Source organism: Malus sylvestris, chromosome 11 (assembly GCF_916048215.2).
Source record: "Malus sylvestris chromosome 11, drMalSylv7.2, whole genome shotgun sequence".
In the NCBI taxonomy this organism is placed as follows: Eukaryota; Viridiplantae; Streptophyta; class Magnoliopsida; order Rosales; family Rosaceae; genus Malus; species Malus sylvestris.
Window position 1 is genome coordinate 36,643,521 of NC_062270.1, and position 27,322 is coordinate 36,670,842.

Sequence of the window (27,322 nt, forward strand, 5' to 3'; positions counted from 1 at the left end):
AACACATAATAGAATATATATTTTTTACAAAATTCAAACAGAGGACGACATTGATTTGCAACATCCATATTCAGTGACGGTATTATTCAATTTTCAACTTCAAATATTGTCTTGATGTGGTGTTGATGTGATGGGTCAACCTCAGAAACTACTTACGATAAAAACTCAATATAATATAATAACTTAAGTTTAACAAGTCACTGCCGGCGAAACCAATCTTTTTAATATGTTACTAAGGAGTCTATTCATTGACCAATCTTTTTAACATGTTACTAATGAGTCAATTCATTGTCAAATGATAAGATAATTATATTAAATTTAACTAAATTACGGCAAGCGGAATTCAAACTTGGTGCAGGATAAAACATACTAGCGTAACTATCTTGGCTAAACTCAAATCTTCTATTTTAAATTAATTCTTGTACAAGTAAAAAATGTCGTACCCAGTGCACAAGGCTCCCGCTTTACGCAGGGTCTGAGAGAGGTGAATGTCGGCTAGCCTTACCCCCATTTATGAAGAGGCTGCTCCCAAGTCTCGAACCCGAGACCTACCGCTTATGGGCGAAGACACTTGCCATCGCACCAATTGCGACCTCTAAATTAATTCTTGTACAAGTAATTTATGTAAATGTATCCTTAATTATATAAATAATTAAATAAAAATAAATAGAGTAAGTGGTTGGGAAATTTTTTTATTTTTTTCCCTTTCTTGTTTGGTCTTTGGTTTTAAGGGCAAGTAAGGTAACACAAGTCATTGACTTCCGTTTGTGTCCTTCGAGGTCCACTCCTTCCCTCCCCTCAAGCAAATAAAAAGCTGTAATTCAGACTCATTCTCCTCACAAATCTCTCTTTCTTTACCACTCTCACAATTTTTCATACATACAACAGCAAATTCAAAACCACTCAACATATTCCATCCACCTAGCTGCACAAACTGATCATTTTGTCTCTGGTTTTCTCTTCAAATGTGAAAGACTTTGCTTAGAGAAATGATGAATATGTTCTTCCCTCGACTTCTTCCTCATTCTCTTTTCTTTGTAGCTTGCTTTGTAACTTTTGCCCTTGGAGCTACTCGATTGCCAAATGATGAAGGTACGAGTAATTCACCTCAATATCTCTACGTCAAAATCTTTCTTAGTTTCCTTTGTTTCATTCTATAAATGATAGTTTTAAGTTCGTTTGATAATCTTCTAGTTTTCAATTTTTTTGAGTTTCCAAAATTTGGTTTGGGTTGATTCTGGTTTTCAGTTTACAATTTTCGGAGAAGTGAAAACAGTTACCAATGAACTAAAAATTAAAAACTGAAATTTAAAATGGTTATCAAATGGACCTTAGGTAAAATGATATTTGTGTGAACTTAGTTGAAATTTTCAATCATATGATGCTAAGGTGCACTCTGTAGTTCTTTTCTATGCATCAAATTTTTTTTTTCACCATTTGTTGAGCACGATGTTAATTTGTTTGCATTTTATTTTGCGTATATGCAGTGCAAACTTTGAAAGACATAGCAAAGACACTGGGGAAGACGAACTGGGATTTCAGTGGAGACGCAGATCCATGCAGCGGCCAACTTCCATGGACTGATCTAAGCTTACCCAAAGCAGTTCAGAATGCCATCAGCTGTAATTGCTCCTATGAAAGTTCCACTGTCTGCCATATTACCAGCATGTAAACCTCTCTCTCTCTCTCAAAAACAAACATGCCCGACTAAGAACTTAGTGAGATTTTTCAATGTGCCTAGAATATTAAATAATATATCACGTGTCACTATATAAATGATGAGTTACTTGTGTTAAAAAATTAACACAATTTGAAAAATAAAATTTGCTTCCACTTATACAACGACACATGGTGTACTTTCCGAACGTAATGAAAAATTATTCTACATCTCATAAGCTAATGAAGTTTTTTATGAAAGTATTCATTATTTATTTTTTTAATGAAAGAATAGACTAATTAAATATAATAACAGAAATACAAAGTTAATTTTTAGTGATAATGATGAAGTACTTAAACTAATATTTTTAATAAAGACGACACTCAGTACTACGGTCTGGTGGTATTCCTCTTCACTTGGAAGTGAGATGTTTTAGGTTCGAATCTCATAAATGACGAATTCGATACCAAATTAAAAAAAAAAGTTAATAAAACTGCGAATTTAAAATTCCCATATTGTAGGAAATTAGTTGTTAGATAGCTTAAGTGGATATATATATATATTAAATAAATGAAATAAATGCTGAGTTAGCAATTGATCAAAGCATCTCAATCAAATTTTGTAAAAGAACAGTTGTTTAGTCTAAAGAAGTTGAAAAAAAATGGAGGAAATTCTAAATTCTTTGTTTTCAATTTATTTGACACATAACATGCACATAAGATTATTGTGTTAATAAACACTAATTTAAGTACTTAATGTGATAAAGAGACATAAGTTGGAAAATAAACGTTCGGTTATATAGAACAGTTTTTTTTTTGTCAAGTGATAGATTTTGTTAGGTTAGATGTTAAATTAGCCAGCGACGGAATTTGAACCCACATCATCATGCAAAAGCTCAACACTTTTCCATTATTGTGGTAAAGGAGCACTTGCCTCCTACATAGAAAATTAACTATGCATGTAGACTAAGTGAGACAAATAACTTACATTGTACAAGTTAAATATCATAAAATTTTACGTTTAATCATATATAAATACGTGTAAATTTTTGTTAGCATGGTATATAATATTATATCAAAAATATTAAAAATAATAAATTTGTTTGATGTAAACTGATCACAAGTCCGCGAGGAGAGATTTTTTTTTTTCAAAAAAAGGATTAGCTGGTGATTTCGTCACGACATTTTACCTTTTCGACAACTAGAAAAACTCGTAAAGATAGCAAGAAGAGATGTTGATTAGATGGTTGGAAATCGGTTTTGTGGACCCCACGTCTATTTGATATATGTATCAATCAATTTTTCTTTTCTTTTTTCTATTGAAAAGTATCAATCAATTTTTCATTACATGTCTCCTAACTCAGCCTGCGATTTGAGCCCGTCATCTCACTCGCCCCCCTCCTCCCAGCCCAATCGCCTATATGAGCTGGAGCAAGGAGAGCAGGGCAATTGGATGAAATGATTGCTGGTCCACCAGGCTATCACCCACGATGGAGTTGCTCTAACCTAACCCCATGCCCATGAAACCTCCAAAATAAAGTAGGAATTATAAGGCTTAGTGTAGGCCTCATCGAGTTGCCTATTGGCAAGTTGGCACGTCGTATTCACTCATTCAACCTTATGTCGGGCAAGGTGGTTAAGCCAATTGATTTCAATTGGATTTGAGCGATAGTTTAATAGCAAAGTCGAGCTTGTTTGTTTCTTTTGATTTTCTCACGCCCCGACCCTACCTTAGGAGAGATTTTTTAGTGTGTTAGGAGTACGGCTCAGTACACCAAGTATCATAATATAAATGATTAAGTATTTGAAAAAAAAATTCAAACCACTTGTATTATGATACTTAGTGAACCAGTTTTGTTCTCTGCACACAAAATTTCTCCTAGCTTTGGGGCGTAAAATTTTTAAAGCTTTTATTGTGTATGTAAAACAAGTAAATGTTACTACCGTTTAGAGCTATGAAAAGTGATTATCACTCATCTTTTTCTCTTCATGCACGCTATTGATTTTTGGCCTTTGACGAATCGAGGGACATGAATAAAACCAAATTATGCACTAATCATTTTCATGAAGCTATAAGTTATTCTTGACATGCAAGTTGGATTGAAAATTTCAATTTTGACCAATTCTATTTTTGTCGGGTTACAAACAAAAAATATGAAGAAAATGAAACGCATCTTAAAATTAGGCTGCCTTTGCCATCATTACACAATTACTAATTTGTGATCAATCATTGGGTATAAAGCCAACGTAATTCTGATATCTCTAGACCCTAGTGGGGTTTCCATTTTCCCAAATCCTTTACCCTCTAGATTTTTAATTTTTCTTCAACCGGCAACCAATTGGAAGTTTTTCTTGGTCTAATAAGACCTTGTTGTGCCTTGAAATTCAAGAAATGCAGAAAGACTAAACCATTTCTTTTATTGAATGACCAATGCAACATCAATTACAACCTACCTTGGACCGCAATTCAAGTTAAACTTATCTGCAAAATCGAGTTCATGGGATGTGACCGGTTTGCTCAATTACGACAGCAATGTGTTTTTGAGCTGGCCATGAGCCAGCATAGACGTTCTGTGGCATGCTGCGTTGTTAGAACTTGGTATTACTGCTGTACTGTATTTAGGCTTGATTCTTGCATACTTGATCAACGTACAAAATTTCGCAGTCACCATGATTCTTGCATACTTCTTGTACACGAACAACTTTGTATCGGCCTAGTTATTAGTTACAAAGTCGATGAAAGAATGATTCACAATATGCTTGTAACATATACACATTTACCGTTTGTGTAATTCCTCAAGTTTTATTCTTTCTAAAGAACATTGGACATTTTCCTTCGGTTTTAAAGTAAAAAAACCAGTTCTTTCTTCCTATTTAATTCCCTGACCAAAAGTAAGTATTTTCTGTGATAAATTAGTGTTTTAACTGTTTGGTCTCATTTATGTGGCAGCTTTTTCTTTTAGTCACAGTATAGATGCGTAATAGATATTTAATTTGCAACTGATCTTTGAAACCTGTTTTCCAATGAAACACAGAATTCTAAGATCCCAAGATTTGCAAGGAACACTCCCAGTAGAGCTGGTAAATCTCACCTATCTTCAAGAAATGTAAGCATATTTTTACCCCTCCAAGTTTACATTATTAAAAGTAAAAAGAAAATAACTATGTGTCGTGTAAATGGTTTATTCTAATTTCATATATAGCTTACCTTTATTTCTGTTGTCAACGAGACAATAACTGGTTTCTTTCTTTCTCCTTCAGCGACCTCAACCGCAACTACCTGAGCGGTACCATCCCTCCAGAATGGAGCTCTCTTCCACTTCTGAACATGTACTGTCTTCTCTCAAACTGCATGCATTTTTGTGTTTGATGTTCATGTCATGTTCTTATTGCTTTATTTGGTCATTCCAATGTTCTTCAGCCATTTCTTTCTTAAACTATGAATCTACTACATTGAGTTTTTTTCATGATGGGCTTCCGTGGTCATGAGGCGTTTGAATCATAAATATTGAATCGAACACATGGGGTTCATTGCCTTCGTATTGACGAACATGTTAATGTTTTTGAGCCTCTTGCTTGATAAAAGTGATCTTAAGACTATAGTTTTTGATGCAGATCCCTTCTTGGAAATCGTTTGACGGGTTCTATCCCCAAAGAGCTTGGAGACATCACCACCCTGAAGAGTTTGTGAGTGTTAATTGAGCATTTGTTTCTTGCTTACCCCATGTGATTCTGCGGAGATCCTTAATGATGTTTTTTTAATCAATGGAATTGAATTTGTTTGTATAGGGACATCAGTTTCAATAATTTCTCTGGACCTCTCCCTCAGGAGCTTGGATCTTGGGCCAACATAGAAAGAATGTAAGAGTCCTATTCAAATTTTACCGAGTTAAAAAGTATTTGGTTTATTTGGAATTTTCTTTCTTGTATACAAATTCTGGATGTTTTCACCAGTAAATCATCTACTTCTTTATCATTGATATATTGTTATATCTATTTCATACTTAGGCTGCTTTCCTCAAACAACTTTACCGGGGAGTTGCCAGAAACATTTGCAATGCTTACCAAAATAAAGGACTTGTAAGCTTCTGTGGTTTTTCCTTCTTAAAGGTTTCATGAGCACTTGTACATTTTTTTCACTGCTTTCTGATACTAATTCGAAGTATTTTCCCATTTCCAATCATTATGCAGTCGGGTTTGTGACAGTCACTTTTCCGGGCAGATACCTGATTTTATTGAGAACTGGACAAATCTTGAAAAACTGTGAGTATTTTTCTTTTGTGTGTCATCTTTCTGCTATTTGATTCTGAAATTCATCTCTAATTCATATGTTATGACTCGTTGAAACAGAGTGATTCGGGCTAGCGGTTTGACAGGGCCAATTCCTTCTGGCATTTCTCTTTCGACAAACTTAACTGACTTGTTAGTATATCCCTTCTCTATTTTTAAATACAAAATGATTAGCGAAATGCGTAGTTTATGTTCATGGCTCAATTTTAACTTGCAGGAGAATCACTGACTTGAGTGGACCTGAATCACCCATTCCTTCGCTGAATAAGATGAAAAACATGAGGACACTGTGAGTTAATGGTTCCATGACACACAATTTTTGTCTGTACCAGAAGTCTTCTGTAAACTCAAAGCTTTGGTGTCTGTTGCAGGATGTTGAGGAGTTGCAACCTGATTGGAAAGATACCTCCATATCTTGAGCAAATGAACAAATTGGTAACTTTGTAAGTACTAATGTCTTAGTCCCTTATTTTTCCGTCTTCAAATAAAAAATTTCTTCTGGATGTGATTCTACTAATTCAATGATTATTGAAGTGACTTAGACAATGTAGGGCGGACTTTATGTTTCTGTATTTATTAAGAGAACATCTCTTTCATATGTCATTTCCCTCTCTGCAGAGGGCACATCTAAACTGCATTTGCTATTTGTTTGTGCAGAGACCTCAGCTTTAACAAGCTGACCGGAGAAATTCCAAGCAGCTTCGGTAGTCTACCATATGTGACTTATATGTAAGCAAATGACCAATCTAATCTTTCTCACATGAAATTCAAGGAGACATTCTTCAATGGTTTTGTTACACCCCAGCCTGACAAGCTGGAAGTATTTCCAATCACGATTACTATAATTAAGAGTCACGGGTTATACTGCAATAAAGTTCAGTTTATTCATTAGAGTCATTACTACTCATGCAATTAACTGACATAAGGTGATCACCATCAGATGTGGCTTTCAGGTGGAAGTACTGATCTAATGCACTCAGAGTTGGCAAACTCAAATTTTCAAACCTTATACAAAGAAATTCCTAAGAACAAACACTATATTCTTTACTGAGTTTTTCTGTATTCATTATTTTTAGATTCTTAACCGGAAACTTGCTGACTGGACCTGTACCTGCTTGGCCGCCGAGTCTCAACGTGTAAGCTTCTCTTCCAAATGCTACTTTTTTGCTACTAAGGAAATTTATGCTTTATTTACTAAGAAAGATATAAAACTATTATATCAAAAACTTCATTCGAACCATGTGAATGCGTACCTCTTTCTCCTCACCCTTGTTTCCTTTTGTACTGACATACTACATCTGGAAAAGAATTTGTTAGCGCTTCTTTTATTCTGGTTTATGAAACCTCAATGAATATGAGGACTGGGGGGAAGATGATTAATAATGAAAATGAAAGCATGAAGAAAATCACACAGAGAATGTATGTCCTCGCTGCTCTGCAGAATGCAAAACAACAACAACAACAACAACAACAAAGCCTTTTCCCACTAAGTGGGGTCGGCTATATGAATCCTATAACGCCATTGCGCTCGGTTTTGTGTCATGTCCTTCGTTAGATCCAAGTACTCTAAGTCTTTTCTTAGGGTCTCTTCCAAAGTTTTCCTAGGTCTTCCTCTACCCCTTCAGCCCTGAACCTTTGTTCCGTAGTCACATCTTCGAACCGGAGCGTCAGTAGGCCTTCTTTGCACATGTCCAAACCACCGTAACCGATTTTCTCTCATCTTTCCTTCAATTTCGGCTACTCCAACTTTACCTCGGATATCCTCATTCCTAATCTTATCATTTCTCGTGTGCCCACACATCCAACGAAGCATCCTCATCTCCGCTACACCTACGTGTTGATGCTTCACCGCCCAACATTCTGTGCCATACAGCATCGCTGGCCTTATTGCCGTCCTATAAATTTTCCCTTTGAGCTTCAATGGCCTAAGACGATCACACAACACGCCGGATGCACTCTTCCACTTCATCCATCCAGTTTGTATTCTATGGTTAAGATCTCCATCAAATTCTCCGTTCTTTTGCAAGATAGATCCTAGGTAGCGAAAATGGTCGCTCTTTGGTATTTCCTGATCTTCGATCCTCACCCCTAACTCATTTTGGCATCCGTTTGCACTGAACTTGCACTTCATATATTCTGTCTTTGATCAGGTTAGGTGAAGACTTTTAGATTCCAACACTTCTCTCCAAAGGTTAAGCTTCGCATTTACCCCTTCCTGAGTTTCATCTATCAACACTATATCGTTTGCGAAAAGCATACACCAAGGAATATCATCTTAAATATGTCATGTTAACTCATCCATTACCAACGCAAAAAGGTAAGGACTTACGGATTGTTGATGCACAAAAGCAGTGAAGACTTTGGTACAACAGAAAGTATTAAGTTTGTGATCTTCCCTATATTGCTCCGGTCATTAATGTGGATAAGTATGTAAATGGATAGAGATAGGAAAGCAAACACAAGATGTACGTGGTTCACTCAGATTGGCTACGTCTACGGAGTAGAGGAGTTTTCATTAATTGTGAAGGGTTTACACAGTACATAGGTTCAAGCTCTCCTTTAGTGGGTACAAGTGAATGATTTAGTACAAATGACATTAGGAAATATTGTGGGAGATGGTATCTTTAACTGGTGGAGATGCACAAAGTAATGTATCAATTTCACTTGACGCTTACTTGTAGTTTCAGGCTTGGTCAAGCGTGATACAAACCATGTAGTAGGAGTCCCCCAAGTCGCCGAGCTAGGGGATTTGCTGAAATAGGTGACAGACAAGGTAAGCAATCAGAGCTCCAAGCAATCAGTCCCAGATCAGAAGTTTGATTTCGAGTTCCGGCTGATTGTTCTCATTCTCCCTATCTTGCAGACAACATGAAGGATAAAGAGAAGAAAATGAGAAGAGGTGATATGAGATACTTTTGCTTTTAAAGAAGTAACTTTCCACAGGTTTATTCTTGAACTGGGCTGGAGGGTTTTCTAGTTTCCTCCAGAGTATAAGGCCGATTGAAGAATTTGAGGGTCAAAACAAGTCCATCAAATCTAGAGTACGTTCGACCCTGCTGATATGGGATACTTTTGCTGTTGACAAAGTAGTGGATGTATCGGCACGTGTTCTGTTACGCTTGTCTCCACATGCTTCCTTGTATCCTTCTCACTTGCCCTATCTGTTCCTCAGGCAGATGTGGTATCTTCTCTGGAAGCATAAGATGTTGAAGATGAGTACTCGAGAGCAATGCCATGTAAGTAATCAGGTAAAGGGTTCCAAGCAGTCAATTTCGAACTGGAAGCTTGATTCCAAGTGCTGACTGATTGCTCTCTTTCTCCTTGTCTTGCAGGTAAGAACAAGGCCAAAGGAAAAGACAGGGAAAAAGCATGATATGAGATACTCTTGCTTTTAACCCTGATGATATGAGATATTCTTGCTCTGGTGTGGCTTGTTTGCAGAGGTATTCTCGGGGGGAAAGAAAGTTGAGTATTTCGAGAGGTTTCGTTGGGAGTGCCCTCTCAGATATGAGGAAGGGTTGAGCATTTTTGCAGGTCTGCCTGTCCGTTAGGGATGGAGGTCGACATATATAGGAGTCTCCCTAACAAGTAGTAATGCTATTCATTTACCCTGCTTGGTCATAACACGGTAGTAGGAGCAGCCAGCTTCACGTGTTTTAACTCTGTCAGAGCACTTTGAAAAAGTGGTCTGTGGTATATGGAAAGCTGATGTTGCGTGTGAAGATTACAGACAAGCTTTATCCAAGGAGATCTGGCTCTCAAAGTTGAGAAAACGGTGTGAAGATTACAGACAAGCTTTATCTACGGGGCTCTCGAAGTTGAGAAAGTGGTGCCTCTTCGGGTTTTGAACAAACAATCCTGTCGGGGATCTGTCTCTCGAGATTCGGAGAACGGTGCCTCTTCGATTTTTGAGAAAGCAATCCTACTAGGAGTCTGGCTCTCGAGATTCGGAGAGCAGTGTCTCTTCGATTTTTGAGAAAGTAATCATATTGGGAGTCTGGCTCTCGAGATTCGGAGGGCGGTGCCTCTTCGAACTTGAAGCAAGCAATCTTGTTGGGAGTGTTTTCTCGAATGTGAGTAAAGGTTAGGCCTGTTTGCTAGTCTACCTTGCCACGGAGCACGAAGGTTGACACACATGGACTTTCCAATTATCCAGCAGTGGTCATGTTCCTTTACCCTTGTGGGTAATAATATGGTAGCTAGACCTTCAAAATTTATGTGTCTAAACTTTGTTAGTGTTGTTTCTTTGCTATTCGTTTACCCTTCTTGGTCATAGCGATGTAATGGGAGCTGCAAGCTTCACGTGTCTAAACTTTGTCAGAGATCTTTGGCAAACTTATATGTGGTACCCGTGAGCTGATGTTGCGTGTGGAAAGTGGATGATTAAACAGTAACATTTACGTGCTTTCTACTTCACTAGAAATCTTCGACAGAATGCCTGTAATTTCTGCAAAGTTGAGTGTGCATGTGGCAGGTACTGACAAGGCTGAAAAAGCAGGTGCCTTTTCGATTTCTGAGATCGGCCCTCGTGGTCTCTGAGCAGCCCAGCTTTTGAGAAAGCAAGCGCCTCTTCAATTTCTACGATCGGCCTTCGTGGTCTTTGAGCAGCCCAGCTTTTGAGAAAGCAAACGCCTCTTCGATTCCTGAGATCGACCCTCGTGGTCTCTGAGCAACCCAGCTTTTGAGAAAGCAAACGCATTTTCGATTTCTGAGCAGGCGCCTCTTCGATTTCTGAAGCTCCGTCGAGTGTAGATTTTTATAGAGGCTAGTATTAAGTTCCAAAGCACACTTGAATCTCCACCAGTAGAAGCTCCTTTCTTGCATTTCTAAGATCTTGATTTGTTCGACCTCTTCTCTCTTCAACACCTTTGAAAATGTCTGGCCCCTCCGACCATCGTTTTAACTTGAACCTTGTTGAAGAGGCAGCCACGCCTTCTCCAGACAACATATGGCGCCCATCATTCTTGTCCCATACTGGTCCTCTTACCGTTGGGGATTCCGTGATGAATAATGATATGACCGATGCGGTGGTGGCCAGGAACCTTCTCACTCCCAAAGATAACAGACTACTTTCCAAACGGTCTGATGAGTTGGCTGTTAAGGATTCTCTGGCTCTCAGTGTTTAGTGTGCAGGTTTTGTGTCTAATATGGCCCAACGCCTATTTGCTCGAACCCGACAAGTTGAATCATTGGCGGCTGAAGTGATGAGTCTCAAACAGGATATTAGAGGGCTCAAGCATGAGAATAAACAGTTGCACCGGCTAGCATATTATTATGCTACAAACATGAAGAGGAAGCTTGACCAGATGAAGGAATCTGATGGTCAGATTTTACATGATCATCAGAGGTTTGTGGGTTTGTTCCAAAGGCATTTATTGCCTTCATTTTCTGGGGCTATACCGCGTAATGAAGTTCCAAATGATCAACCTCTGATGCCTCCTCCTTCTAGGGTTCTGTCCAGTACTGAGGCTCCGAATGATCCCCTTTCGGTGCCTTCTCTTTCTGGGGCTCTACCGACTGCTGAGACTTCTCCTAAGCAACCTTTGTGATGCCTTCTCCTTCTATGGTTCTGTCCAGTACTGAGGCTCCGAATGATCCCCTTTCGGTGCCTTCTCTTTCTGGGGCTCTACCGACTGCTGAGACTTCTCCTAAGCAACCTTTGTGAAGGCTCCCTCTTGTTCGTTTATTTTGACTTATGTATATGTACATATTTGTAACTTATTGGAGATATCAATAAATAAGCTTTGTTTCATTTCAATGTATTGTGTTAAATACACCAAAACCTTCTTCACTAAGTTCTTTGAATTTTTCTTTTGTTGAAGCTTGTATCTTGAAGCTTTGTGAGTGGAGCATGTAGGTTGAGGTAGTGTTCCCTTAATTTCCCGAGTGAGGAAAACTTCTCGATTAGAGACTTGAAAAATCCAAGTCACTGAGTGGGGTCGACTATATGAATCTTAGAACGCCATTGTGCTCGGTCCTGTGTCATGTCCTCCGTTAGATCTAAGTACTCTAAGTCTTTTCTTAGAGTCTCTTCGAAAGTTTTCCTAGGCCTTCTTCCATCCCTTCGGCCCTGAACCTCTGTCCCGTAGTCGCATTTTCTAACTGGAGCGTCAGTAGGCCATCTTTGCACATGTCCAAACCACCGTAACCAATTTTTTCTCAGCTTTCCTTCAATTTCGGCTACTCCTACTTTACCTCGGATATCCTCATTCCTAATCTTATCCTTTCTCGTGTGCCCACACATCTAACGAAGTATCCTCATCTCCGCTACACCCATTTTGTGTACGTGTTGATACTTCACCGCCCAACATTCTGTGCCATACAGCATCGCCGGCCTTATTGCCGTCTTATAAAATTTTCCCTTGAGCTTCAGTGGCATACGACGATCACACAACACGCTGGATGCACTCTTCCACTTCATCCATCCAGCTTGTATTCTATGGTTGAGATCTCCATCTAATTCTCCGTTCTTTTGCAAGATAGATCCTAGGTAGCGAAAACGGTCGCTCTTTGGTATTTCCTGATCTCCAATCCTCACCCCTAACTCATTTTGGCCTCCATTTGCATTGAACTTGCACTCCATATATTCTGTCTTTGATCGGCTTAGGCGAAGACCTTTAGATTCCAACACTTATCTCCAAAGGTTAAGCTTCACATTTACCCCTTCCTGAGTTTCATCTATCAACACTATATCGTCTGCGAAAAGCATACACCAAGGAATATCATCTTGAATATGTCATGTTAACTCATCCATTACCAACGCAAAAAGGTAAGGACTTAAGGATGAGCCTTGATGTAATCCTACAGTTATGAGGAAGCTTTCGGTTTGTCCTTCATGAGTTCTTACGGCAGTCTTTGCTCCTTCATACATATCCTTTATAGCTTGGATATATGTTACTCGTACTCCTTTCTTCTCTAAAATCCTCCAAAGAATGTCTCTTGGGACCCTATCATACGTTTTTTCCAAATCTATAAAGACCATGTGTAAATCCTTTTTCCCATCTCTATATCTTTCCATCAATCTTCGTAAGAGATAGATTGCCTCCATGGTTGAGCGCCCTGGCATGAACCCGAATTGGTTGTCCGAAACCCGTGTCTCTTGCCTCAATCTATGCTCAATGACTTTCTCCCAGAGTTTCATTGTATGACTCATTAGCTTAATACCCCTATAGTTCATGCAATTTTGTACGTCGCCCTTATTCTTGTAAATAAGCACCAAAGTGCTCTTTCGCCACTCGTTTGGCATCTCCTTCGTTTTCAAAATCCTATTGAAAAGGTCAGTGAGCCATGCTATACCTGTCTCTCCCAAGGCTTTCCACACTTCAATCGGTATATCGTCTGGGCCCACTGCTTTTCTACGCTTCATCTTCTTCAAAGCTACAACCACTTCTTCCTTCCTGATTCGATGATAAAAGAGTAGTTTCTACACTCTTCTGAGTTACTCAACTACCCTAAAGAAGTACTCCTTTCATGTCCTTCGTTGAAAAGATTATGAAAATAACTTCTCCATCTGTCTTTGACCGCGTTCTCTGTAGCAAGAACCTTTCCATCCTCATCCTTGATGCACCTCAGTTGGTTTAGGTCCCTTGTCTTCATTTCCCTTGCTCTAGCTAGTTTATAGATATCCAACTCTCCTTCTTTGGTATCTAGTCGCTTATACATATCGTCATAAGCCGCTAACTTAGCTTCTCTCACAGCTTTCTTCACCTCTTGTTTCACTCTTCTATACCTTTCACCATTTTCATCGGTCCTATCCTTGTATAAGGCTTTACAAAATTCCTTCTTAGCCTTCACCTTTATTTGTACCTCCTGATTCCACCACCAAGATTCCTTTTGGTGTGGAGCAAAGCCCTTGGACTCTCCTAATACCTCTTTTGCTACTTTTCGGATACAGCTAGCCATGGAATCCCACCTTTGGCTAGCTTCCCCCTCTCTATCCCACACACACTGGGTGATTACTTTCTCTTTGAAAATGGCTTGTTTTTCTCATTTTAGATTCCACCATCTAGTCCTTGGGCACTTCCAAGTCTTGTTCATTTTTCTCACTCTTTTGATATGTACATCCATCACCAACAAGCGATGTGGATTAGCCAAGCTCTTCCCCGGTATAACTTTGCAATCCTTACAAGTTATACGATCCTTTTTCCTCATTAGAAGAAAATCTATTTGTGTTTTTGACGACCCACTCTTGTAGGTGATCACATGTTCTTCTCTCTTCTTAAAGAATGTGTTGGTTAAGAAGAGGTCATATGCCATTGCAAAATCCAAGATAGCTTCCCCATCCTCGTTTCTCTCCCCAAAACCATGGCCACAATGAAAACCTCCATAGTTGCCTGTCTCCCTGCCCACGTGTCCATTTAAATCTCCTCCTATAAATAACTTCTCTGTCTGAGCAATTCCTTGTACCAAGTCTCCAAGGTCTTCCCAAAATTTCTCCTTCGAACTCGTATCCAACCCTACTTGAGGTGCGTACGCACTAATCACATTGATGAGTTCTTGTCCTATTACAATCTTGATTGCCATGATTCTATCTCTTACCTTCTTGACATCTACAACATCTTGTGTCAATGTCTTGTCCACGATGATGCCAACACCGTTTCTCGTTCTATTTGTGCCCGAATACCAAAGCTTAAACCCTGAGTTTTCTAGATCCTTTGCCTTAAGACCAACCCACTTAGTTTCTTGTAGGCACATAATATTTACCCTTCTCCTCACCATAACTTCCACTACTTCCATAGATTTTCCCGTTAAGGTTCCTATATTCCACGTTCCTAAACGCATTCTACTCTCTTGAACTCTACCCTTCTGTCCTAGCTTCTTCACCCTCCCCCGTCTAATAGGATCAAAGTACTTCTTTTGTGTGTCCTGTGTAAAGTTAATAGGAGCATATGCTCCCAAACAACTTTGAGTGGAGTCCTTCGAAAAGAAGTTTCTATGGCCCCCTTGTTAGGCCTGGCAAACGGGTCGTGTCAGTCGTGTTCGTGTCGTTTTCGTGTAACACCTGTTATCTTAACGGGTCGTGTCGTGTCACACCTGTTATCTTAACGGGTCCTTAACAGGTCGGGTCACTTTACCCAACGGGTAAAGTGACCCGACCCGTTAAGAAAAATATTTTTTTTCTTTTTAAATTTGCACATACCACACATTGTCACATAAATATTACTTCAAAATATTAAAACACATTTGTCGTTTAAGCACTACATCTACACTCGAAAATAAGAGCCTCATAAAAAATACATCCATACACTACTAATCTATTACAAATATTAAGTGTGCAAGGATATGCAAAATGAAAGCGTTTTTGTTTTCAAGGTTGTGAAGTCTTTCTCAAAAGTTTAAACCTTACCAATGGAACTCAAAGTTTAATGAAAGTGACCCACTAGAGTGTTTATTCGTACTTTCATTAAGTATAACATAAGACTTTATGGTATCCACTAGTGTAAATATTTTAAATTGAAGATCGAATTCATTCATTGTATTCATATAGGGTCAAGGAGTGTAGTTGTAAAAAATCATCAAAATCGGAGTTAAAATAACCGTTAAATTGTGATTTTTCGTTTATAACCATCGAAAAGTTTTATCCCGTTACTTAATCTTTAAATGTTTGTTTTTTGCAATTTTTGGCATATGCGATCTCGAAGCATATACAAACAAGTATGACGGTTAGATCGTTGAAATTAGTTTCGTAGAATGCGTATCTCATCAAAACAATAGATTCACTAATACTTAAGAATTTATTCTTACTTTCATTAAGTATAACATAAGATTTTGTGATATCCACTAGTGTAAATATTTTAAATTGACGATCGAATTCATTCATTGTATTCATATAGGATCAAGGAGTGTAGCTGTAAAAAATCATCCAAATCGGAGTTAAAATAACCGTTAAATCGTGATTTTTCGTTTATAACCGTCGAAAAGTTTTATCTCGTTACTTGATCTGTGAATGTTTGTTTTTTGCAATTTTTGGCATATGCCTCGAAGTATATACAAACATGTTTAACAGTTGGATCGTTGAAATTAGTTTCGTAGAATGCGTATCCCATCAAAACAATAGATTCACTAACACTTATAGATTTTATTCATACTTTCATCAAATATAACATAAGATTTTGTGGTATCCAATAGTGTAAATATTTTAAATTGAAGATCGAATTCATTCATTGTATTTATATAGGGTCAAGGAGTGTAGCTGTAAAAAATTATCAAAATCGGAGTTAAAATAACCGTTAAATCGTGATTTTTCGTTTATAACCGTCAAAATGTTTTGTCCCGTTACTTGATCTCTGAATGTTTGTTTTTTGCAATTTTTGGCATATGTGATCTCAAAGCATATACAAACAAGTTTGACGGTTGGATCGTTGAAACTAGTTTCGCAAAATGTGTATCTCATCAAAACAATATATTCACCAACACTTAAGAGTTTATTAATATTTTCATTAAGTATAACATAAGATTTTGTGGTATCCACTAGTGTAAATATTTTAAATTGAAGATCGAATTCATTCATTGTATTCATATAGGGTCAAGGAGTGTAGCTGTAAAAAATTATCAAAATCGGAGTTAAAATAACCGTTAAATCGTGATTTTTCGTTTATAACCGTCGAAAAGTTTTGTCCTATTACTTGATCTCTGAATGTTTTTTTTTTCAATTTTTGGCGTATGCGATCTCGAAATATATACAAACATGTTTGACGGTTGGATCGTTGAAACTAGTTTCGTAGAATGCGTATCCCATCAAAACAATAGATTCACTAGCACTTAAGAGTTTATTCATACTTTCATCAAGTATAACATAAGATTTTTGTGGTATCCACTAGTGTAAATATTTTAAATTGAAGATCGAATTCATTCATATAGGGTCAAGGAGTGTAGATGTAAAAAATCATCAAAATCGGAGTTAAAATAATCGTTAAATCGTGATTTTTCGTTTATAACCATCGAAAAGTTTTGTCTTGTTACTTGATCTCTGAAGGTTTGTTTTTTGCAATTTTTGGCGTATGCGATCTCGAAGCATATACAAACAAGTTTGATGGTTGGATCGTTGAAACTAGTTTCGCAAAATGCGTATCTCATCAAAACAATAAATTCAATAACACTTAAGAGTTTATTCATATTTTCATTAAGTATAACCTAAGATTTTGTGGTATCCACTAGTGTAAATATTTTAAATCGAAGATCGAATTCATTCATTGTATTCATATAGGGTCAAGGAGTGTAGCTGTAAAAAATTATCAAAATTGTAGTTAAAATAATCGTTAAATCGTGATTTTTCGTTTATAATCGTCGAAAAGTTTTGTCTCGTTACTTGATATCTGAATGTTTGTTTTTTGCAATTTTTGGCGTATGCGATCTCGAAGTATATACAAACATGTTTGACGGTTGGATCATTGAAACTAGTTTCGTAGAATGCGTATCCCATCAAAATAATAGATTCACTAACACTTAAGAGTTTATTCATACTTTCATCAAGTATAACATAAGATTTTGTGATATCCCCTAGTGTAAATATTTTAAATTGAAGATCGAATTCATTCATTGTATTCATATAAGATCAAGAAGTGTAGCTGTACAAAATCATCAAAATCGGAGTTAAAATAACCGTTAAATCGTGATTTTTCGTTTATAACCGTCGAAAGGTTTTGTCCCGTTACTTGATCTGTGAATGTTTATTTTTTGAAATTTTTGGCGTATGCGATCTCGAAGTATATACAAACATGTTTGACGGTTGGATCGTTGAAACTAGTTTCATAGAATGCGTATCCCATCAAAACAATAGATTCACTAACACTTAAGAGTTTATTCATACTTTCATCAAGTATAACATAAGATTTTGTGGTATCCCCTATTGTAAATATTTTAAATTGAAGATCGAATTCATTCATTGTATTCATATAAGGTCAAGGAGTGAAGTTGTAAAAAATCATCAAAATTGGAGTTAAAATAACCGTTAAATCGTGATTTTTCGTTTATAACCGTCGAAAAGTTTGTCCCGTTACTTGATCTGTGAATGTTTGTTTTTTGTAATTTTTTGCTGATGCGATCTCAAAGCATATACAAACAAGTTTGACGATTGTATCGTTGAAATTAGTTTCGTATAATTCGTATCCCATGAAGTTCAATGGTGTGTGTGTATATATATATTTATTTATTTATTAAGTAGATTTAAATCTATTTATTTTGTATGTATAATTATTATAGTTTTTAGGGGTATAAAATTTAATATATATATATATATATAACTATTATAGTTAATAATTTGGGGGTATAATTATTATAGTATATATAATTATTATAGTTAATTTAATATATATATAATTATTATAGTTAATTTAATATATATATATATATATAATTATTATAGTTTTTAGGGGTATAAAATTGTTAAATTAATATATATATAATTATTATAGTATTTTTTTAGGATTATAAAATTGTTAAATTAATATTCTGCTTATCGTGTATCGTGTTACCCACGTGTATACCCGAACCAACCCGTTATCTTAACAGGTGCTTATCGAGTTACCCGATAACGACCCGTTTCGTTATCGTGTCGACCCGAACACCGGTTAATTTTGTGTCGTGTCGTGTCGGGTTATCGGGTCGTGTCAGGAATTGCCAGGCCTACCCCTTGCTCATTTAACACTGCATCCGGGTGCCGATGGAGATACAGCGACCCTTACTCACTTATCACTGTGCTCGGGCCACACAGCATGCCACTTATGGGTGATGTCCTAGCTTTAGCGCGATTTCGTTCTGGATTCATTTTCATAAGGATTCGACGTAACCGAGGAGTGCCGGCTGTCAACTACCTGACGCCCTCCCCCTCCTCCTTTATCCGGGTTTGGGACCGGCAATGTAAGATAAACTTACACAGGCGGAGTTGCTGCTTTGCAGAATGCAGCAGAGGAAAATCCTTCGTCATTCAAAAATCTCTCACTCTCTCTATCACACACAAGTCATGCAAAGAGAATATTACCTTAGACATCACAAAGTGATCTCAGCCACACATTTAGCTATTTTCTAGGATCATCACACATGACATTATTTGCCTTGCATCTTTGAACCCACACTTGGCAATATTACAAGTCAAGTGAATACACAATTAAAAACTTATTTTTCACTAATTCTAATCAGCCAGAGACTTACAATTCAATAGAATTTGCGTCATAGCTCTTTTTGTGCAGTGATCTTTCATATAACAAGCTCGCCTTAGAGGATGCAAGTTGTCAACCACAAGTAGGCCTGTAAGAATGTCTTCATTAGCTTGAAGTTAATCTGTATGTGTTATGTGGAGAAAAGCTTAACTTTTCATTTTTGTTAATTTCTGCAGTGATTTGTTTGCAAGCTCGTCAAATGGCAATAGTTCGTAAGTTCAAATTAATCGTCTCAAATCATGCACCTATAAATTTACCTCGGCATCAAACGGTGTATTTTGTACTTTTTTTTTTTTCCAACTTCTTCTCATTTATGATTGCTGACATTTTCTGTACCCTGAATTACTCTATCAGGATAACTGTTTCATGTTTAAAAACTTTGAAGTGTCCAAAATGTAAGCCGAGTTTCTACACAAATAATTACCTTTATTTTTTCGGTTCATTCTTTTTTAGTTTTCCTCCTCAATGCCAACTAATTTCCATTTTCTTTTTTCATAGATTTGTACACTCTCTCCATATAAATTGTGGTGGGAAACAATTTACTGTCGCTGGAGAGAAAGATACAGTATATGATGATGACACATTTCAAGCTGGACCTTCATCATTTTACCAGAGCAGCACAAATTGGGCATTAAGCAGCACCGGTTGGTTCATTGATGTTGAACGCCCTTATGACACCTATATAGGGACTAATGGAACTAGACTCTCTATGGCCAATCCTCAACTGTACATGAACGCACGCCTTTCACCCATCTCTCTAACTTATTTTGGGTTTTGTCTGGGAAATGGAAACTACACTGTAAACCTCCATTTTGCTGAGATAAAGTTTAGAAACGGCAAAACGTATAAAAGCTTGGGAAGGCGCATATTCGACATTTACATTCAGGTAAGTATCGCATCCACTTCCATGTATACCAGTGAATTATTCTAATTTTCAACAAGCATTGTTTATATCATTAAGCCGACCCCACTTAGTGGGAAAAGGCTTTGTTGTTGTTGTTGTATTGTTTATATCATGAAATGTTAAGCAACTAAATTAGTGTGTGTGTGTGTGTGTGTATATATATATATGTATATATTGCAGGGAAAACTAGTGAAGAAGGACTTCAATATCATGGATGAAGCTGGTGTGTTTGGTGATGTAGTCATAAAGAACTTTACTGCTCTTGTGACTAATAATACATTGGAGATTCGTTTCTATTGGGCCGGGAAAGGGACGACGGCGATCCCTGTTAAAGGAGTCTATGGTCCACTTATTTCAGCTATATCAGTAGACCCAAGTAAGCTTCCACTGATTTTAGCTTCGTCTAATTACTATGCATCGACCATATGCATTGATATATCTACTAAATTAAGAGATCCTACTTCTGCAAGGTTCTTCTTCTTCAATATTTCCTTTCCCTTGTTATTTCACAAAAATGCTTCTGCGTGTTTCTCTTGTTTTACATAGTTTGAGCCAAGACTTGAAGAAATACTCTCTTAAATTTTCTTATCACATAATATGCTTCTTTTTTTCCTAGGTGATGGGTATGCGCTTTTAAATACAACAAAATTCAACTTCGAGCATTTTTAACTATTTACATGAAAACTATCCAGTTCACTAGAGTAAACATATAATATTTACAACCATCCAACGAAAGTTTGTTCGAGAGATTACTTCATATACTATCTAATTATTTAAGGATGCCCTAAAGACCGGGTTCAATCTTCTGTTTCGTTTTGCATTAGATAGCTGGTTGAGCAATCCAACCTCATATTAATTACATTTACATTTACACTCATTTAAGCTATATTCTTGCTTTCGACAGACTTTGATCCCCCGCCAAAACCTGGTGGAAGTGGCCTGCCTGTAGGTGCTGTGGTTGGAATTGTGGTTGGAGCAGTCTTCATGATACTACTGATATTTGGTATTCTTTGGAAGAGAGGCCTCCTAGGACAACAAAAGACATTGGAGGATGGTATTAATTTGCAGTTTATTCTGTTATACTTATTTTTCCTTTCTGTTTCTCCGTTACTTTTTCTGATCGAGTTTTTTCGTAACTAAGTACAATATTTAGGGTATTTTGCATGGTTTTCAAGCATATTAACGTGCACCACAAAGACAGTAATTATTTAGATATTGAGCTTTCCGGCACTTTGATGTTGCTGTAATATATGTATCGTCCAAACTCATGATGCTAAGTGTCTGCCTATGGATCCAGTTACTAGTTAAATTCTAGAATCAGGCACAAAGTATTAAGAACTAAGAATGCTATCGTTCAAAACGTTTTCTTAGACACAATTTCTTATGAATTTTACTTGTTATACAGATTTGAAGGGTGTGGACCTGCAAACTGGTAAATTTACCTTCAAGCAACTCAAAGATGCCACAAGCAACTTTAACAAAGCCAATAAGATTGGTGAGGGTGGTTTTGGTTCTGTTTATAAGGTATTCTTCGGGGCAAAGAATTTAGTTATTGATTACACTTTTTTTCTAATTTGATACTGTCCGGTCTAATGAAAGTTAATTTGCTCCGTAGTGATGCTAATTTGATTATCTTTCTCAAATGTAGGGCATTCTAGCAGATGGCACCGTAATAGTTGTTAAGCAGCTTTCTTCCAAATCAAAGCAAGGGAATCGTGAATTTGTTAATGAGATTGGCATGATTTCTGCTCTGCAACACCCTCATCTTGTCAAGCTCCACGGATGTTGTATTGAAGGAAATCAACTATTGCTTGTTTATGAGTACCTGGAAAATAATAGTGTCGCTTGTGTTTTATTCGATAAATATTAGTCTTGTTTGCCAAAAGTTCATTTCATCATACAGTGGGCATAAAAGATCTTATGCACTAAAAATATGTCCCTTACAACCAACTTTGTTTAATTTGGCAAATTGAAAGGGTAGAAGAAAGTCAATTGAAGTTGGATTGGCCAACAAGGCACAAGATTTGTATTGGTACAACAAGAGGTTTGGCTTATCTTCATGAGGAATCAAGATTGAAGGTCGTTCATAGAGACATCAAAGCTTCTAATGTTCTGCTTGATAAAAATCTTAACCCGAAAATATCTGACTTTGGATTGGCCAAGCTTGATGAAGAGGATAATACACACATTAGCACCCGTATTGCTAGAACTTAGTGAGTCCCTAAACTTTTATTTATCTTCTTATTGTCTTGTTTTAATCTTCTTCCACCCTTAAAAAAGAAGATAGAGCAACGGAAAATCTCTAACTTACATAATTTTCAACCTCATCAAATCTTTGTTGTTCAATTCAAGGGCAGATTTGTTCTTTCAATATAGTTGTATTACTGTGCATCTCTCTAACTATTGGATTAATCATAAGTATTCAATTAGCAATATTTTTACTAGTTACTTTAGCTAAATTTGGGTTAATGATATGATTTCATGATATTGCAGTGGATATATGGCACCTGAATATGCAATGAGAGGTTATCTGACTGATAAAGCAGATGTCTATAGTTTTGGTATTCTCGTATTGGAAATTGTTAGCGGGAGGAACAACACAACGTACCGGAAAAAGGAAGAAAGCTTTTATCTTCTTGATTGGGTAACATGAATTTACTAGTTCCTAATTTAACTTCAAATTTTCTCACTATACCTTATATGTGTGAAAGTACGTTTGAATCGTTGAAGTTTAATCCAAAGACAAAGTTTATATTGCTTTTGCTACTTCCATTTTTTGTAGGCACGACTTCTAAAACAGCAAGGGGATTTGATGGACCTAGTTGATCCAAGGTTGGGATCAGACTTTAACAAAGAGGAGATGATTGTTGCAATTAATGTCGCTCTTCTTTGTTGCAATGTTACTTCGACAGCTAGGCCTACCATGTCTTCGGTTGTGAGCATGCTCGAAGGAAAAGGCTGTTGTTCAGGAGTTGGTCTCGGATCCAAAAGCCGAGAGTATTGAGATCGATGCAATGAGGAAACATTTTCAATCTAGTTTTGGAAGGGGCACGAGCGAGAAACGGATAGAAATGGATCAGTCAACTGAAGGGCCATGGACTGCTTCGTCTGCGTCTGCTCACGATCTGTAACCCATCAATCCTGATTCAGATTAATGGGAGAACAGAAGCGAGAGAACTTGAGCTGCACGGTTCTCTGTTTGACTCATCCTCAGCACACTAAACATATCAGCTAATAAATAATTTGCATTTCCTCTATAGCTATTCTCTTTTTTCTGTTTGATAATATAGTAGAAAGCAGAACTGAAGAAGTTTCTACAGCATGGTAACTATAAATTGTGAAATCAGCTCTTTTCAGTATTTTGTAGTATGATAAAATGATTTTCTTTTCGAATAATAAATTTATACTTCAATACCTAGATTGGATCAATTGTTACTAAAATTAAAGTAACGGATTTAGTACTAGTTTGTTACTGCTTGAATTATAAAATAAAAAACGGGTATCAAAAAAAGTTTCCAGCTTCAGAATTTTATTATCACAAATCGTCACTAACGTTTTAAAAAGTCAATTAAGTTTAGGCAAGTTTCATCGTATTGCAAAGACAAAAGTTGTAAAGGAAGGGAATAGAGTAAGTTGGTTGAACACTATACTATTTTGGCTATGCGGTTGTTTGTGGAGAGAGTAGGTAATGTACACCGAAATTGAAATGGAGGAGAATACAGCAAGTTGGTTGAGAGAAGGAACTTAATTTAGTAAAATCGGAAATCATTTACGGAGGATTTTCTACAAAAAAATATATAGCTAATATATAAGGTAAACAAGTTCAAAGAATGTGCACGAAAAGAAAAATGATACGTGACGTAAATCATTCCCAAAAGATAAACAAATTGCCAAGTTTTCTTAAAATTAGTTCTGGAAGTTCTGGAATTTACTTCAATTGGATTGATTTTGATTGTTGTAAAATATAGGTATATACAATTACAAGAATCCCTACTACATAGCCAATTGGTACAAAGTAATTAAGTAATCAGCCCGTGATGCTCTCCCTTATTAAAAACGTCCAACTTGCCTAATAGAGATTTAAAATGTTCCTTTCCCAAAGCTTTAGTAAAAACTAGAAATATGGCGCGCGCGCTACTGCGGGATTAGAAACCATTTTTCAAAGCTATAAGAAATTGTTACAGAAGTTAATGTTACTTACTGGGGTAAAAAGACAATTCCCTTGCAAGAGCAAAACCACTATGTTTGCCACTACTTAACTTAAATACTTACCCAACAACAATAACAATAAAAAATTAGCACAGAAAGCATAGATCCGTAAAACACAAAGTACATACCACATTCACTGAATGACACCCTCAGAAGCTGATGCTTCTTCTAGGCCACATAGCACCAAGAAGTGCAGCATCCCTATGAAACATAGCTCCCTGTAATGGTCAAGAAGAACAATAACACATAAAATAATGAAAGAACAGAATCAGATGGTGGAAGCCAATACCGAACCGAATATAATTTAAATTACGCATTAAAAATAGCTCCATGTACTTGTTCACTTGCTGCCACCTCTTCCTCCTACATTATACACATTAAAATTACATGGGATGCTGTAATTTTATTGTTTTCAGTTTAATTACTTTTCTTATCATATCCTTGTTGGAATATAATACGTGTTTCATAGCGCTTTGTGACTTGATCGCATATGATCTTATGCTCCACGACCTTACCAAATTGTGAAAGGAAGCTTTCGAACTCATGTGATATTCAAATTGAAAATTCTTAGTGAGAAGATAACGATTAATCAGTTGTGCAACGAAAAACATAACATTAGAACACAACCAGTGGAGAAAACAATTACAACAACCTTTCATTAACTATGGATGAAATACCAGCAGCAAAATTTTTCTTTGTTCTGAAATCATTTACAAAACAAATCCTGGAATGAATGCTCACGAAAGATGAATTACATATAAATTTAAACATAAAAAAGAAGAAAGAAAAGGTGAGAAAAGTACCTCAACCGAAACATATAGGCAATAGTTATACTAAAACAACAATTAATTGAAACCATTACAACAACAACAAAGTCTTTTCCCACTAAGTGGGGTCGGCTATAATTAATTGAAACCATTGAAGGGAAAAAAAAAAGCAAAAGTGGATAAAAACTTAGAATTCAACAAAGATTATGTTCCCAATCTAAATACATATGAACTCCAGCACAAAATAAAACCCAGGTCTGTTCAGCACTAAAGTTCAGTTCATGTGGATTTTGGAAGAAGAAATGTTCAAAATTTAACCATCCAGATGTTGGGGCTTAAATAGACTTCACTACTTTGGAGATATTTATCTCACAAGGAAGAATGTAACGCAGCGGAATTGATAGGCTAGAGAAAGAAAGAATACTTAAAGTATTACACAAGACTTTTATTCACTCACAAACTTAGTGCAAGAGGAAACACTCAAACACTCTTAGAAGCTTTGTTGCTTCTTCTCACTTCTCACTACTTGCTTTCTTGGTTGTTTCAAATGGTGTGGACGCTTTCTCCTTTTATAGGCATGGATGGAACCTTGGAGAAGCATGGAAGCATCATGCTAGAGATATCTAGATAATTCCACTACCTTCCTAAGCTAGAATTATCTACATTAATCTTGTATGTTGGTGGAATCCTCACCATTCTTCTAGACTCTTCCACCAACTTGAACTTTGCTAGAATTCTCTAGCACGTGCATGGATCTTTCTTTGTGTATAGGCCGGATCAATTGTCTTGGGCCAAGACAAGATTACAATTCAACACCAGATTAGGGGAAACAACTAAACTGTAAAATTAGCAACAATTAAACATTAGGAAGAGAAAATTTTATGTAATTCATAAAACATATAAAATAAATTGAAAAGAGTTCGCAAAGGAGATTTAGAGTTAAATCCATACCTTGATACTTGATGGCGAGGTCGTAAGGGATAGGTCAATGGCAAAAGCCAACGTATAGCGAGTAAGAGAAACTTAACGGATGTCCACTGCATGCTACACTGTGTTTCGGCATATTTTTTCTGGGATTTGGTCAGGAAACTACAACCATTTTTACAAATTTCCATAAGCCAACAATGGAAAATGAAAATACTTAAGCAACTTAGAAGGAGGCAGACAACAGAAACCAAATAACGGAACACGCGAGAAGTAAAACGTTAAAAACAGAACATACCATAAAGTTTAATACCTCTGCAAAAGCCTACAAATCATGCAAAGACCAAAAATTTCAAAGACCACAAATCATGCAGAGACAAAAAATTCAGTATATTAGCAGTCCCTACAAAAGCCTAAAATAAGAAAATTACTAAAATAGAATTTGATAACATTATACTTTAAGAAACCCTAAATTTCCAGTCAAAGGAAAATTAATACCTCTGCAAACAAAAAAAAAAAATCGAGAGATAAAAACTCAAATCCCAGAAAATAAATCATAAAGTTTGATTAGAATTTAGGAGAAGGGTAAGATTGGATACGCAAAGAGAGGGTGGCCTTGTATTTCTACTTCTCTGAAATGCAATCCTCCTTGTCCCAGGGCTCTTCACAAACTTCTCCGAGTACCACCCGCACACAGAAACAATATCCATTTACCCTATTCAGAAATCGAAAAATGGATTTTAGAGAGAGGCGAGAGAAGTAGGATTTAAGAGTAATCATGGAAACTAATTGTGCTGAGCGGAAGCAATTGTGGTTGGCGTCTCTGAGATTTGAACGGGGAGAAATGGAGGAGCTGTGAGAGAGAGTTGGACCAAAGGTTGAGAGATATCTGAAGAAATGAGAGATCGAGCTCTAATAACAACGGATTTATCAGAAATCCGTTCAACAAACGAATAAATAAATAAAAACTGTTATTTTAGTTAATTAAAATTTAACGCTCCGTTGGTTGGCGAGAAACCGCGGAGGATTAGAAAACAAAAATTTCTGGTGATGTGAAATTTTAGTTCCTATTATTCCTTGTGTAATTATATTTATAGGTATTGGAAATGGAAAACTGAATTAAAAATGGAATTAAATTAAGAAGCCGGCGGGTATTACCTTGAAAGCGTGGATTTAAAGGTTTGAGGATGAACAGAGAGTAGGGATTTTCCCACCAACCAAACAGACGGGAAAAGAAAGTTGAACTAAACACGAAAGCCAACTCGATCGATCTCGTCCGCTCCAGCTAGGTATGGTCCTCAAGCTCGTGACCGATAGCAGCTCGATTAACTTCCTGAGGGGTTTTTTTGGTGTCATTTTCTCTCTTTTTTGGTGTCCCAACGAATTATATGTGTCATTTTCTCTCTTTTTCGATG

General features: G+C 36.8%; 1 long non-coding RNA gene and 1 pseudogene across 4 annotated transcripts; one reads left to right on the forward strand and one right to left on the reverse strand.

Annotated features, from left to right (window-relative positions):
* The first annotated feature begins 775 nt into the window (after positions 1 to 775).
* Positions 776 to 23,425, forward strand: LOC126590001 (probable leucine-rich repeat receptor-like serine/threonine-protein kinase At3g14840; annotated as a pseudogene).
* An 87-nt stretch (positions 23,426 to 23,512) lies between these two features.
* LOC126590003 (uncharacterized) lies at positions 23,513 to 27,280 on the reverse strand. 4 transcript variants are annotated; one of them, XR_007612021.1, is made up of 5 exons: positions 27,066 to 27,280; positions 26,507 to 26,622; positions 26,221 to 26,310; positions 25,935 to 26,072; positions 23,513 to 25,821 (listed from the first exon to the last, which is right to left on the reverse strand). It is a non-coding gene; the product is annotated as an uncharacterized LOC126590003 (long non-coding RNA). The 4 variants fall into 4 exon arrangements; XR_007612020.1 differs by lacking the exon at positions 26,507 to 26,622 and having other exon boundaries at positions 27,066 to 27,270; XR_007612018.1 differs by lacking the exon at positions 26,507 to 26,622 and having other exon boundaries at positions 26,221 to 26,320; positions 27,066 to 27,269.
* Positions 27,281 to 27,322: the final 42 nt, after the last annotated feature.